At 30.2% G+C, this 17034-nt stretch overlaps 1 long non-coding RNA gene across 1 annotated transcript; it reads right to left on the reverse strand.

Annotated features, from left to right (window-relative positions):
* Positions 1-3260: 3260 nt before the first annotated feature.
* On the reverse strand, positions 3261-4775 carry LOC126896893 (uncharacterized). Its single transcript, XR_007701978.1, has 4 exons — positions 4621-4775; positions 3802-3968; positions 3527-3641; positions 3261-3346 (listed from the first exon to the last, which is right to left on the reverse strand). It is a non-coding gene; the product is annotated as an uncharacterized LOC126896893 (long non-coding RNA).
* Between the last annotated feature and the right edge of the window lie 12259 nt (positions 4776-17034).

A 17034-nucleotide genomic window follows, 5' to 3' on the forward strand; every position in this document is an offset into this window, starting at 1 on the left:
AAAAAAAAAAAAAAAAAGGTAGGGTAGGTACGATTCCCTTCGTCTCAAAAGGAAGGAGATTTCTCTGACTTTCGACCCTCTCATTATCATACTGGAAGATACACCGCCCAACTCTGCCGTTCCCACTCCAGCGAAGCCCAAGCTGGTGGCTCTGACGGCAGTTGATTTGTTCAACGCCGACGGGTCATCAAATAGGGTAATTGGCCAGTCCAACGAGGTGCTGTAGGCGGGATTGGACCTAGCCAGGGAGCAGGCGGGTCAGCTCGAGAACGTCATAGAGGTGTAATCCCGCTTGTCCCCACTGTTAAAGAGCGTAGAACGAAGAGAAGGAGGAAGTGGCCAAGGACCACGGCGTCTCAGCCCTTCAGTGGCACGGAAGACGGAGTTGGTGGTGATCGGGCCACTCAAGGAGAGTTAACGGTACGCTGCGGTCATTAAGACCTGGATGGCTGCCGTTAACCTCAAAGCCCTGGTGACCAGGAGGACCCGAACGGGAGCCGTCCTTTTGGAAGTTCGGGGCTCGGGCGCCCAGGCTAACAGCCTGAATGGCATACTGAAGGAGCATGACGTGCGGGTCCATCGTCCGGTGATGACCGTGCCAGTCATGCTCCTTGACGTGGAGGAATGGATGGAGAAGGGCGACGTGCAGAGCGCACTACTGGACGCCCTCCATTGTCTAGAGGACAAGGTGCCACCGGAAATCGGGCCCGTGCGAACTCCGGTGGCAAAGAGCGGCACGTCCGGGTGAAGGTGACAGCAGGGCTGTCAGGTCTCGCCCGTGACCGTATCAGTTGGTTCACCTGTCGGCTGAGGATCCTTGGAGACAAAGGTCCCAGGTGCTACAACTGCTTAGAGCACGGGCATGTTGTGTAGCCTTGCAGGGGCCCGGACAAATCTAAGGGGTGCTTTGCCTGCCTTGAAGGCCCCAAAGACAAATGGGAGGCCTAGTAAAGAAGACGGGAGGAAAGGCCGAGATTCTTTTAACGAATCTCAACCACTGTTGGGCTGCCCAGGACCTGGTCCGGCGAGCGGCATACGAGATGGACACCGCCCAGATAACATAGAAATATTGCTGCAATGTTAAATTAACGTTACAATAGTAATGTGCAATATATTAATAAAACATTAATATTTGATTGTCAGACATTAAATAAACGTTTAAATAACGTTGTATAAATGTTTTGTGAACTAAAAGTTCATATTTATATAACATTGCAACCTTAACATTAAGTTAACATTGCAACCTTAACATTAAATTAACGTATTAAATTTAACATTAAAAGGAATTTAAGATCATTGGACAAATATCTATATAATACTCCAAAATTATGGCTGTTGCCATGCATGAGCATATGAGAATATGTGCAGTTTTTACAACAGGCATATTATTAAAATTTTTGTGGCACATTTAATATAAGTAGTTTTTAACCGGTAATCAAATGATAAATTATATTAAATATAATAGGTGTCTAACTCTTCTTCCCTTTTACTATCACAATATGTAGTATATTATGTATATTTCTCTTTTTAACACGCTTATATTAGTTTCACCTGTATGTATGTATGTTTGTAACTCTCCAAACGCCACGCGTTATCGCATATTCCGTCGTCTAAACTAGACTGTCATAACGCATTCACCCCTCCCCAAACCACGCTCACCACACGACGGCACACTATTCCTATAAAAATTTATTTTTAGTTATCGTACCCGTACACGCGTGCTTGTCATCAATATTATATATATATATAAACAAATTTTTATTTTGACTGACCAAACCGCCCGCGTCTAATGCGCCTTACGTATATATATTTATATATTCCTACCACCGTTTATACCTCAGGTGTAATGTTAGTCCGACCCGCCCGCCCGCTTAATACGGTTATACCTAGTGCATGATACGTTTACGTACNTAATATATTAACACGATTTATTCTAATTAAGAGATATAAAGTATTCATTCCGATTACGAGGGATGATTTCCGTATCGTCATTTTTCGTCACTACCTCCACGTTCCGGGAGTGAGTAATTTACGCGCCTGCTGCTTTCCTTGGATGTGGTAGCCGTTTCTCAGACTCCCTCCCCGGAATCGAACCCTGATTTCCCGTTACCCGTAATAACCATGATATTGATAGTATCTACTATCATAACATGAAACTAAAAAGTAAAAAATAAATATAGTTTAAAAAAACTAAAAAACACGCTTTTAAAGTACATCGAACTAAAAAGTTAAAAATAATTTTTAAAATAATTATGAACAAAAAATACTAGTATTATTGTGATAAAAGCGTCGGGCGCTCAATATACGAAAAATATGGCACAAAGCACCCACGCTTTTATCACAATAATACTAGTATTTTTTGTTCATAATTATTTTAAAAATTATTTTTAACTTTTTAGTTCGATGTGCTTTAAAAGCGTGTTTTTTTTAGTTTTTTAAACTATATTTATTTTCTAACCTTATTTCATCAAATCACTGGTTTCGTAGAATGAGAAAAGGGGTTAAATTTATTTTCGTTTGTGGGACGTTACTATAATAATATAACTGTAAGAACGTATTATGCAGTAAAAATTATAATTATAGTAATTACTAAAAAAAACATATCTTAAGAAACAGAATAAGTTTATATACCAAATATTATTCATCTGACACGACTTACGTCGCAAAAATGTGGTCGACACTAGTTTTAAGGGTAGAGACTCGTGGCTGTTAATTAAATGAGCGACAACAGGTTATTTTAACAAAAAATAAAACAAACCGAAAAGATAAACATAATAATAATAATCTTCACATAATATCAAGGCACTTTCGCTGGCGTCGACGACGCGATGTCTGGTGTGATCCTCAGGCGTCAAAAGGTTAGCAGTGTTGTAGGCGACGGTGCGCGGGTGCGGATCGGTTGGTCGACGTTGTCGCTTTCACAACGGGAAGAAGACTCTCGCAACATTTGCGACGGGTCGTCGTCGGCCGTGCGGCATTTGCTGGACTTTGCACCGTAGCGAATAGCACGCGGTGTTGGTCAGTCAAATACTCATAGTTTTAAAAAGATTTCTATATCAAATGTTAAAAAGTAATAAAAATGTCATGAATGATTAATAAAAAAGTATTGTATTATATTAATAAGTTATAATATATTATATATTAATATATTAATATATTTTAAAAATTATTATATTTTAAAAAAAAACACTTTCGTTACACTAAGAGTACAATTTTAAATTAATTAATGAAAATTCGAAGAATCATGTATAATTCTTAGAAAATAAAAGAATATATCTATGATGACATAAATCTTGTATCATATATCACTTGTAGTTTTATCGGGAAAGAGATCACTCCTGAGAAACTATTTAAATAAAAATGTTTTACTTTAATATATTTTACTAATAAAATAGTATTCAATAAGTATATAAACATATAAAAATTGTAATTAATTGATTACTATTATTTATATTATTAATTGAACTTACAATTAATGATATAGGTAGGTGTAATAAATTACACCTACATATATCAGAATGCATACCTAATTTTTTTATATGATCTCTTCAACCTAAAAGGCGCTTGAGTTAAATATATTTTTATTTTGTCTTCAACCTCTTGTAGACAATTTTCTTATTTTGGAATTTTGACAATAGAGTCTAGAATAAAATTAGCATACTAGTTAAAAAAAAAAATTTTTTTTTACTTAAAATAATATCATAATAAATAATAACGTTAATAACAATTTTGATCATCATTCTAAAATAAAGAAAACTGTTAAAATATTTGTATTAAAAAGTCAGACAAGTTATTGCTTACCAAATACAACCTTACAAATTGGTAACTGGCTAAAATTTTTTTTCCCTTTTATACCTTAGCCAACATATGAGTAATGCTGCAATACTTTATCACTGAATAGTTTAGTCATTATTCGTTTTAATATTTTTCTTACATTACCTCCACCCAATAATTGAAAGTTCTTTAATCTAGTATGTAACAAAAAATCAATAAATTAACTCTTTAAAAAATTTAATTAAATTTTTTTAGAAAAACTATTTAACCATATTAATTTACAGAAAAAATTAAATTATCAAGTTAAAAATTATTATTATTATTCAATAATAATCATCAGAGTATTTCTTAAGCACATCTTATTAATAACACTTAATACTCAATCCAGATTTCAAAAATTAATATGAAAAAAACATTTACAGTCATATGTGTAATATGTGTACAGTATAATGTGTATTTCTATTATTTTATAAAGCTAAAATGAAAAAGTATTAGAAGAAGTATTTTCATTTTTATCGGAGTTTGAATAGCATCAATAATATTCGAGTCTGATTTAAGTGCAGAGAAGAAATATTGATGTGACAACGTTCCTAAAAATATAAATATTTCATATACTACACAGTATAATTATAACATATAATAATGAAAAAAATTTTTATTTATATTAATTATATTCATATAAAATGAATATTTTTTAAAACTTTTTACTACTTTCTATTATCTCCCGGCGAATTCAATTTTTACTCATAGTTATAACTATTATTATTATTATTATTATTATTAATTATCAGATATAGCAGTAAAAAAAAAGAAAATGCAGGTAATATGAATATTTAGTAGTCATACCAGTTATATTTTGTGTATCATCTTGAGTGTTGGGAAAATCCAGTGTCTCTTGTATTTCATTACTTATTTCATTAATAGAAACTTCACTATCTGCGGCCGACGAGAAAATTTCCAATTCTTCAAGAATACGTCTTCTCTTAGAAGTTTTACTACCGTAACTCATAATTAAAGTTTACCTTGCTAATTAAACAAAGATTTAAAAACTTTATCTATTAGAGATATTATAATCAGATATTATAAATATTATTAATGTACCAATTGTTAGTATAAATGGGTAGTAGTAGTAATTAACTTATTATATCTATATAAAAATTATAAGTATACTTAATTTTTATTTAATGCCAAATGAAAATAAATTATTACTAAAATGTTAAAAATTAAACGTAGAGTTAATATTAAACGTATAATATAGAGTAAACATTATTTAAACATTACATAAATATTACATTAACAATACTAATCTTATAACATTTAAAGAATAACAAATAAATATTATAGTTTTAATATTATTTAGTAAATCTAATGTAAATGATTATACAATATTTAATATTGCAAAATGCTATGTGGGCGACGTGTGCATCATCTCAGACCCATACGCCGGATTGATCCGGGACTCTACCGATTGGTTTTTGTTAGCCCGCGAGAGGCTAAAATGTTGGTTTTCATGTAAAGGGTTCTCCTTTAGAGGCCCTCCTTGATGTACCTATCAATAAGTTTCTCCATAATCTTAAGAAGAAAAGAAGTAAGACTGATTGGTCTGTAGGATTTTGCTTCATAATAGTTAGTGCGGTTAGGTTTGGGTATAAACACCACCCTAACCTTACGCTAACTTTCCTGTTGATAACCATAGGCAAGGCATGCCCTAAATATTTTGCAGAGATGGGGGACGATTATCTCTAACCCTTCTTGCAGAAGTGCAGGGAAAATTTCGTCACAGCCTGCAGCTTTAAAACTGCCAAAGGCTTTTATTGCCCATCTTATTCCACTTGGGGTTATCACTTTCCTGGTTAGTCTCCAATCAGCACAGGTCACACGTTTGTCCTGTGCATCATGTTCCTGTTCTCTGTTGTTAATTGCAGAATCAGAAAAATGTGTGTTCATCAAATGTGATAATGTTTCATTATCGTTATTGGTAAACATTCCTTCTGGCAGTAGTATTGCCTCAACAGTTTTGTTTGGTCCATTCCTCAGTGATCGCAGAAGTCTAGTTGATATAGGGAGTTGTTGTATATCCCCACAGAACTTCTTTCAGCTTTCTCTTTTGGACTTTTTCAATGCAGATTTGTAGTTCCTTTGAGCGTCCTTATAGGATTCTNTAGTTCCTTTGGGCGTCCTTATAGGATTCCCAGTGTTGTTCCAAACCTGATTTCATTGCTTTATTTAAGAGCTTACGTGAACTCTTTCTTAATTTAGACAGGTTAGCATTCCACCAAGCTACACCCTGTCCTGTACCTTCCCTTTCTATTAAAGGACAGTTTTCTTTGTAAGCTGAGACAATGGAGTCCTGTAGTATATTTACAGCCCTTTCAGTACTCTGTCTAAATTGTAAATTGTAAATCTAAATTGTAGGTTATTCAGGTCACGAGAAAGTCCTGCCCTGTAATTGTCCCAGTTTGTTCTTTTCGGGTTCCTATAGTACTCTGTCTTAACTTTGTTAATTTCCAAAGTAAATCGTAAGTGCCTATGATCACAATGAGAAAGTTCGGAGGACACTTTCCACCCTTTTATCTTTTGAAGTAACCCTTTTGAGCAAACTGACAGATCAATGACTTCCTGCCTGTTCCTGATTAAAAAGTTATGTTCGCTACCTCTATTCAGTATACTGTGGTCTGTAGTCAGCAATAGATTCATTATTACCTCTCCTCTTTGGTTGATGTTACTACTCTCCCAAATAGTGTGGTGTGCATTGGCATCCATACCTAGGATTAGTTCTAATTTTTCATTTTTGCAATAATTAAAGAGCATAGTTAGGTCTGTCTACCTGGGTCTGTAACCTCATATGGTAGGTATCCTGAAGCTACTATAATATTTTTACCATCATTTAGTGTTACTTTAATAATAGTCAAGTCTGCACTTGATAGATTAAATATCAAGCTGGCTTTAACTTTATTATTAACCAAAATGCAAGTTCTTGGTTTATTGCTTGTTTATGAAACAGTTTAAAATTCCTTAGATTTAGCCCCTTAATCTGGTCACCATTTATCCATGGTTTCTGAATAAGTGCTATTTGTAAGGATGTTGTATGCCTCTCAGTTAGGGTCCTTAGTAACACGCTACTGGCCCCCTTACTATGATGCAGGTTTATCTGAGTGAATTGAATTCTATTGTCTAAGGGTCTAAGTTTTATACTAATACAATATCATACTGTTATTTTTTTTTTTACAGTATTCTATAATTTTTTTTTAAATCTATCTTTCAAATACGATTGATATTATTAAATTTTAACTATTAAATTATCTACTAATTTTTAATCATTATATATCATAAATACTAAATTTATTAATTCACTTTTAATTATACAATTATTCTTATTATATTTAATCAATTTTTTATCTATGATAAACGATAGTAGCGAGGGCATAATAACACTTAGAAAAATTAGGGCGGATGTCGTAATATGCCCAATGCTATGCATTATGCAACTTACATTTATCAATGAAAAATTTATAATTAGTATTTTATAATACTTGTAAACAAACAAATAACATATTTGTCATAAAATGTACACTGTTCAACACAATTACTTATTATTTTATATATATGTCTATTTATCAATTGTTAAATATGCTATCTCAATATAATAACCATGTAATGTATAATTAAATACAATAAACTAAAAGATCACTAAAAGCTCTGACAACAATATCCCTGGATTGGGGGTACTATCATTTTACTATAAAAAGCACTGAAATCCTTTCAGACTTTAGGAGCGAGAGAGTGACGAGAGTTTGCTTTCACTGAATTCAAATAAGAATAAAAAAGAATCAATTATCAGTCACAGCCCTGTGTTGTTGTCGGCTGACTTTTACGCGTTTTATTTATATATGAAAAGAACTTGTTTTAATTATTTATCTTGTGACGAAGTGCGAATTAAATACTTCTAAGCATATATAAACATATCGAGATATTTATCAAATCATTTTATAGCAATTATTTGGAGTTAATAAGTTTGAGTAAAGGATGACAAAGCAATAGATCATTTATTAAATTAATATTTTAAAGTGTCAATTTTGACTGGTTGGTTAAAAAAAATTATAAATAATCACGTTATATGGTATTCGTGGACTGGCTCTGCCGTCTCGTTGTCTCTTAGTTAGGACATTAGAAACTAACCAGACAAAAGTTTATTACACCTCAATTAGAGGTACTGCGTTATTATTTTTTATATCTACTTGTCTTTGTCGTTCTAAACCCTCAAACCATACAACCCCAATAGAACCACAACATCAGGTTCTCATCATATACAAGTTTGAATAGTAATGTTATAAAATTGATTTATTCTATATTTGAAAAATTTCAAATTAAAAAGGTTTTGGATGTCAAATAATCAGAATGAGAAAGTCTACTTATAAAACACCTCTAAAAAACGTTTTAGTATAAATGAGTGGATAAAGCTCCAATAATTTCGTTTAATACCAAATAAATAATAAAGGCATTTTTTTACTGCAAAAGTATGTAAATTTAATAAAAGTTTGGAATTAAAAATTTAATTTATAATTGTAAATAATTTATTGAAGTTTGTTTTAAAAAATACGTTTCACAACTCCAAAAACCTTTCCTCATTTTCACTATCTACATGACCATTGTTTTGATAACCATGTGTTTTGAAAGATTCACAAAATTGTAAACATGATAAAATACTTAATATGCTTATACTTTTGAATGATTTATCTAAGAAATACGTAAATAAAAATATTCTTACAATATTATCATTCATTCCTTTAGAATCTGAAGTTGACCATAAATATTCAATATTTTTGAGGGTTTCATTTTCACCCAACTCATTTCTTAAAATATACATTTTAGTTTCAAGATTGATTTTCGATTCATAGTCTGAGTCATTAATTCTATCATTTGAAATGAATTTAAAAAAGTTGGGTTTTATTTTATCTATTACGCGTTCGATATTTAAAATCAAAACACCATGATAATATCTAAGATTTTGATCATCTGAGGGTAAATCTGTGAGAGATTTGAAAATTTTTTGAAAATCATGAGCTTCTTCGCCATTAAATAACTTAGTCGTATATTGAAATAAATTTGCTATTTTCTCTATTAAAAATTTTGCAGTATATATTTTTTCATTGTCTAACATTAAAGAACTGTAGATAAAGTGTTTTTTCATTAAATTCATTAAAACAGTTTTAAAAACGTTTAAGACTTTTCGTTGATATACTCCAATTCGTTTTATCCATAAATCAAACATAAAATAATTCTTTGCTTCTTTGTATGCTTCATGTATGTCATTATAAATAGCATCAAACGTATCTTTACTTTGTTCACCGAAATCCATTATAGCAATTCTCAATAATTCTTTGTTTTCAATTATGTCGCACATATAAATACTTCTGAGTGAGAATGCACTTTCGTCTTTGTCTGTAATTTCCAATACATTTTTGTTAATTTCTTTTCTTTGATTCATAACATCTATAAGGTTCATGAGAGTTGAATATTTTTCCGAAATATCTAAAGGAGTATCTGGTACGTCATACTTATTATTATATCTACACATCATTAAAGAAAAAAATAGTAACATTGAGCAAAGGGTTTGGTGAACTTCTACAATATTATATGGACATTGATGTATTTCATTACCAAACAATCGAATATAAGAAGTATAAAAATGCATTGCCCAAAAACCGTCAAATATTGTTGTTGAATTGTATTTATACATATTAACTAAAATTTGTTTTATAATTGATTCGTTTAAAATAATTCTGTTTATATCATATGTTTGTCCAGACGGAAAATTAATGAAAAAATAAAAAAGATTCAAATATTGAAAAAGATTGAATGTATTACCACAAATGAGATCCAACTGTATAAAGTGATTTTTTGTTTTCAATAAACTCGAAATACCTCTTAATGATGTGTCTCCTGCGAAGATTTTTTTTTTGAAATCTTCCATGGATAAATGGCATAGATCCTCATAGCTAGGATACTCGAATCCAGTGTCTAATTTTAAAGCTCTTTCTAATGATACATTTTTTGTTTTCCAGAATTTTATGCCATAACATTTTTTTAGCTTTACAATACATAACAAAAATAATATGACAGTAAATGTTTTTAAAATAATTTTCAATTGATNCAAAAATAATATGACAGTAAATGTTTTTAAAATCATTTTCAATTGATAATATATAAATTATTTTATTATGTGATAATTTAATAAGCTATAACAAGATATTTTTTTAAAACTCTTTATAAGTCTTTTAACTACGGATATTTATTATGGTATTTATTTTAATAGTATTTTAATATTCAAAAATAGATCTCAGAATACATTTGCCATAAAAGTAATGAAATGATGTAATTGATTAAATAACATATTGAGCTCTAATATTGCATGTTAGTTGTTTATTTAAGAATTTAATATATTTTTATAATATGTTATTAATGCTTATTTATATCATAAAATTTTTTTACGTATTTTTTTGTAACTATATATGTACTACATCACGAAGTCATTTTTTATTAAGATATGCTGGTTTATTTTACATGATAAACTATTTTATCATTTTACTATTTAACTAACTTATTTTATGTATTCTTTATGCTCAATAGTCTTCCAACATATTATACAGAGTGATTCTTTTAATATTAGTCATTCAATTTAACTTAAAATAATAATTATATGAAGAAAATCCATTATGGTATTTTTAATTTTATATATTTTTCGATTTATTTATTTTAAAGTATGTTTGTTAAATCATCCCCTTATGTTCTAAAAAGATGTCTACTTTATTTTTTCAAATTAAATATATATATAGCTTATAAAATAAAAAACCCAACACAGATGGGTCGCGTCAAAGTGGGGAAGTGATATAATTGGGTCCAGTATAGATGATATCTGATAGTGATTTTAATCACTGTCAGATATGTGATATGTGATATATGGAGGAAGAATATTTATTAAGACTAGTTGCCAAGGTAGAGGAATTGATTTTAGTGTCCCAGAGATAATTCTCATTGACCGATTGAGCTGTACGTCTATTTTTGAAACATGACTGCTATTTAGCCAAACAGGACAGCAGTATTCAGCTGTGGAATAAACCAACGCAAGAGTTGGCGTTTGCTCACCATCCAGAACCAGCTAGCTTATTTATGATATTATTTCGGGTCGATAGTTTCTAAGCTATTATCTCTTGATGAACTCTGTACATGATGTTATAGTAGTAGATATGTAATAATATGTACAAATTAATCCCTAGATATTTAGGAGCCATGTTGTGTTGAACTTGAATTCCGTCGAAGTTGATGTTGAGCTTCTGATTAGCCAATTTGTTATTCAAGTGAAACATTATCGATTTCGTTTTTGATGGATTGGGCTTCAGTTTCCACTTTTTGTAATATTCTAAGAGCGTGGCCAAATCTTTATTTATTTTATCTTCACATGTTTTAAAGTCAATACTTTGTACTGCTAAAGCTGTGTCATCTGCATATTGGAATCTACGAGATGAGAAATTCTCTGGCATATCATTAATGTACACATTAAACAAAATCGGTGCTAAGATGGAACCTTGAGGTAGTCCATTATTTAGGTTTCTCCAGCTACTTTGTGAATCATTAATGTGTACCCGGATTCTTCTATTTACTAAGAAATTATTTAGTAACTCGTTTAACTTTGAGCAAGGAATAATTTTACTAAATTTAAGCAGTATTCTCGCAATACTGTATCATATGCTGCTGTAAGGTCTATAAAGACCGCAGCGGTTTTAATTTTCTTTTGAAATCCTGATTCAATGAAGGTGGTAAGTGCTTTAACTTGTTTGCAACACAATCTTTTTGGGCGAAAGCGGCTTGTTGCTTTGGCAGTACATTGTCTATTAGAGGGGCAATCCTATTGTAAATGAGTCTTTCAAGAAGTTTATAACAGTTACTTAATAATGAAATTGGACGGCAATGGCATGCTTCACTTCCGCCTTTCCCCAGTTTATTAAATGCCATAATCTTAGCTGTTTTAAAAGAGGTTGGTACGTTACCTGAACTAAGTATTTTGTTATAAACTTTTAAAATATATCCTTTAGCTCCAGGGCCCAAATTAATTAGGAATTCTGGAAAAATTCCATCGAAGCCGAGAGATTTATTTTTCTTTACACTTGATAACACGAGTTCCAATTCGCTAGCACTAAATTCCACAGAAAGATTACTATCATTTGATAGTGATTTTTTCACCTTTTTAAGTTTTTTTTTTCACAGATTTAGTCCATGTTCTGTCGGAGTCGGTATTCAATATGCTTACTAAGTGACTGGCTACTTTATTGGGTGAAAAGGCGTTATTTTTTGGAATTGGAGTTTTCCCACTATCTAGTCTACGAATAAAACTTCATGCTTTACGAATAGAGTGGGTAAAGTTATAATTTTCAGTTTTTGTTCTCCAAGTCCAAGTTGAGGTAATACTTAAGTCTGGTGAGTATTCTTTTCTCCATCTAGCTGAAACAATAGTACCCCTATCCTTAGCATCGAACAATATTGATAGATTATTATTCGTGATCCAATCGTGAAGAAAATCTCCATTCGCATCATTTTGTTCATATACCAATCCTGGTGGTGACTATTAAAATCACCGATATATAAACAAGGATGGTTTAAAATAGGTAGTCGTGAGCCTGACCAAGTTGAACCTGGTGGTTTATAAATATTAACGATATGTAGGCTTGCCACTTTAATGGATGTGATATGGATATTATCGTCTGTAATGGGAGAGTTTAAAATTTCTACGTCTTTAATATCTTGTTTTACATATATAGCTGTACCATAAGTTCTGCAATGAAGAGCTGCCATGAGTAGAAATCGCAATATGTATCCTCTTTTCCTAAGATCCTCCTCATCGATCGATTGTGTTTCTTGGATAGCAAGTACAAGATACAAAATATCTTGTTTATTTCTGCTATTTTTGATAATACATTACATTTGGATCTAGAAATGCCTTCAATGTTTAGATGACATACTCAAAGCGTATATCCAGCATTCCGCGTTTTGTAATCCTTAAAAGGACTGTTTTTCTTGTATAACCTAGTTATACTATTATTGGTTCTGTTATAACTCCTGTTTCTTCTTTGAAAGGCTGTGATGGTCTAGAACCTGTACAGCACCGGGTTGATGACATTGATACGACATAAGAAAAATCGTTACGCAATATGCAGGGTAAGCTACATGCAAGCTATCATCATCCACCCCAAAGTAGTTATTAATTTTATGACACAAGTATATAACAATTGAAGGACTTGACACAGAACTTTTTAGATAATAATTTAACGTTATTTATAAATAAATAGTCTGCAAAAAATGTTCACAAGAATAAAAGATATAGTTTTATTATTTAAATTTTCGTGATAAATTCAAAGCAGCAATTATATGTTTTACATCACCAATAAATTTTGATATTATTACTAATTAGTTAAAAATATAGAAAATAACTATAAAAAAAATAATTCTGAATTTTTCCATTGTACCATCTTTTTAAACAACAAAAATTACATAAAAACTATTAATATTTCTTTTAAAATGATTTATTAAGATAAAAAAATAATTAAAAACACAAAAAAATTGGTTTTAAATTAATACAGATTTTGATTTTTAATATTTTAAAAATAATTAGTGCAAAATATCATTTATAACATATTTTTTAGGTTCTTTAAAGTTGATGAAAAATGTTTGATAGTTTTATAAAAGCTTATAGTAAAAAAAATTGAATATGTTACTATAACTTTTAGCTTAATTACAAGTTTTCAAATTGACATCATTAAACAGAAAATTTTATGAGAATTAAAACAATGATATCGTTAAGATTAATATGCAGTTAGGAAATTGTATAATTACTATTTACTATAAATTTATCAGAAAAGCTCAATATTTGTTTTGCATTTTTATTGTAATAGATCACCTAAATAGAAAATATAGTAATCATTTCTCAGTAATTTTTGATATTTCAAAATATTCTACAATTAAAATATTCAGAAAATAATTAATTTTAATGATTTACTTTAACTAAAAAAATCTACTCAATCGGTTGTATTATAAAATTTAATAATAATTATGAAAATCCATTGTTAAATTCAGGTGAAACTAAAAATAATTTTATTTAGAAATGATTAATATAGCACCATGTTGCCAAAAAATTTGGAATATTACAGTCTAATAGTAGCACATCCAAATAGAGTAAAAAAAATATTAAATTAAAAAGTAAAATTATTTTATTTTGTAATTGAAACCTATCATAACTATAAAACTTTTGGTGTTTTAAAGATTCTACAATTGAAATATGCAGAACTGAATTAATTCTAAGATATACTTTTAATAAAAAAAAATCAAAATATTGATAAAAAAATATACCCTATTGAGTTTATTAAAAAATTTGATTAGAATTTTTTTGTAAAATTCAGGTGAAACTAAAAATCATTTTTTTTTAGATTTATGATATATATTGTAACATATTACCAAAATATTTGAAATATAATAAACTAATTGTAATACACAAATAAGTTAAGAAATTAATATATAATAAAGTTAGATAATATAATTTTTTAGCTGAAACCTATTATCATTTCAAAACTAATTCCACAATAAATACTTTCACAACATAAAAAATGAATGATTTTAATTGTCTATATGGAGAATGTGAGCTAGGTAAATTTTTCTGTAATATTATATTATAACTTATAATATTAACATAAATATGGTGTCATTATTTGTACATGTATGATATACATGTACAATATGTGAATATGATATGTCACATATTATGATTATACAAGTTCGCCAAATCAGGGTTCTCTTATTTAAAATACAAAATAACCCTTCAATTACGGGATAAAATCTACTTATTCTTGTAGTATAATTATAAACACATGTACTAAATATCACATATATATGAATAAAGCAATAAATCATCTAAGGAATGTTTCCCTTTTTGGGTAATAAAAATAACTATTCATCAACACATGTTTCAAACCAGTCCCCTACAATTCATTAACTATGCTCACGGCAGGGTTTCTATCACAATTAACCAATCACAAATAATTATCCAACATCTTAGGAATTTCAATAGAGATCGCTGGCTTACTTCATCCGGCGTATAAAAAGCCATTTTTTCGGGTAAAAAGGGACTTCTTTTGACGATTCCGACGACTTCTCTTCTCGACGACTGCGACTGCTACGATTACTACCCTCTAAATATTCTCTTACATGGAATCTGCGTCAGTATAAGTAAATATTTTGTCTCTGTGACTTAGTGTTTTTATTTTATTTATCATCCTAGGTGGTGAACATTGTCTTAGATGATTTATTAATATTTTACACAGGAACAAGTTTTATTTATTTTTATTATCACCTAATGTACTCACGACAAATAGACATTATCTCTATTTTTATATAAAGGTTTTAAATATTATTGTGCCCTTCATTTCTGGACAGCCTCAAATGTGCTGAAAAGAGTGAAGAAGCGTAATTTTATTTATACAAGCGTAATAGCCTTATACATTATCGTATGTTCATAATAAAGCTTACATTTTGTGCCCTACATTTATGAACAGCCTTAAATGTGCCGAACTAAATGAAGAAGCATAATTTGTGATTAGGATTAATTAGTTTTAGTAGTAGTACTTTATGCCTGTGTACCCGCCAGCCTAAGGGACTATGCCAATTACCTTTCGGTAACGTGTAGGCAGTTGAGGTACAGAGTAGTACTAAACTTATAAAAAGAGTATTTTTGAAGTGCGCTACATCCGTCGACAAGCCAGTTTTAGAGCTAGTAGTCCGGGTAGAGTTCATCATAAAATATATAGTCCGTAAGATAGGAAACTACACCTTGAAAATATTCTCTGCGTGTGTACCCGCCAGCCATAAAGGACTATACCAATTACCATTCGGTAACGTGTAGGCAGTTGACGTAAAGGATAGTAAAAGGTGTATTGAAATAATATTTTAAATATATTAACGAGGTAACTGTGTCCGCGCCAGCCAAGGTTTTACGCTGAGAAACGCTGGGCCACCACAGTCTTGTTAATTATATTTTGAATATAGATAGACATATTCTTATAATTATATTTTGACTAGTTCAGAGTAAATTTTAAGAATATCGATATCGACTGTAGGGAATTCATAGAAATTATTATTAGTAAAAACACAGTATAATATAAAAGGAATTTAAAGAAAAAAAAAAAAGTGACAAATCACCAAATCAAGGTTTTCTTATTTAAAATACAAAATAACCCTTCAATTACGGGATAAAATCTACTTATTGTAGAGATTATTAAGTAACGTCTACACGCAGGGCCCTCTTTATAATTAACCAATTAGAATACAAAGCCTCAACTTCCAGGATCACGGTAGGGTTCGCTGGGCTACCCCCTTCAGACTATAAAAAGCCATTTTCCCCGTCTAAACCAGTTCTTTCGGCGATTTAAAAGACACTAAATCTACGACACTCTACTCAATATTTCACTCTCTGGGACTTAGTCGATTTATTAATTAATTTGGACTTAGAATATTTTTCTTTAAAACTAAATGACACTTAGAAATTTTAATGTGAATTTTGTTATGATGAATTTTTTAATTTAATTTATTTTAATAATAATGTTTTATTTTTCTTGTTGTAGAAATAAATATCAAATAATATTTAAACATTAAATTTGTTTAAATTATTTTATTTTAATAATAAATTCAACCCAACTTTGAATTATATTAAATAATAAAAATTTATTGTGAGCTTTTCTTATTGGGTAGCTAGTCTCGTCGCTAATGTCTTTGTTTTAACAAACATCGCACCGGCAGACAGAGTTAAAAGTCACAATCTTCTCAACATAAATTTATTTAATAGTAATTTTATTTGACTAAGTGTATTGCAACTTTATACTTACTGGGTATCTAGTCTCGTTGTTAATGTCTTTGTTTTAACAAATATCGCGCCGACAAACAACGCAGAGAAACTTACGTGTATATTTGTAATGTTTAATTTTTGTCTTGGTTATTATTGTGCCGCATCGTTTCAAGGCGCTTTCTAACGTCGGGACACATTGGGCCACGACAATTCCGCCTTGATAAATTTTTTACATAGATATAAATATTTCTGAATCTTGTTTTAACCAGGCCAGATGAAAATTTAAGAAATATTGGTGTCGATCTCTCAATCAAATATATACTCTCTCAAAAAAAAAAAACACTTATTAAACAGACGTAAAAAATTAACAATTA

Source organism: Daktulosphaira vitifoliae, unplaced genomic scaffold (genome assembly GCF_025091365.1).
Source record: "Daktulosphaira vitifoliae isolate Bord-2020 unplaced genomic scaffold, ASM2509136v1 Scaffold_1, whole genome shotgun sequence".
Lineage (NCBI taxonomy): Eukaryota > Metazoa > Arthropoda > Insecta > Hemiptera > Phylloxeridae > Daktulosphaira > Daktulosphaira vitifoliae.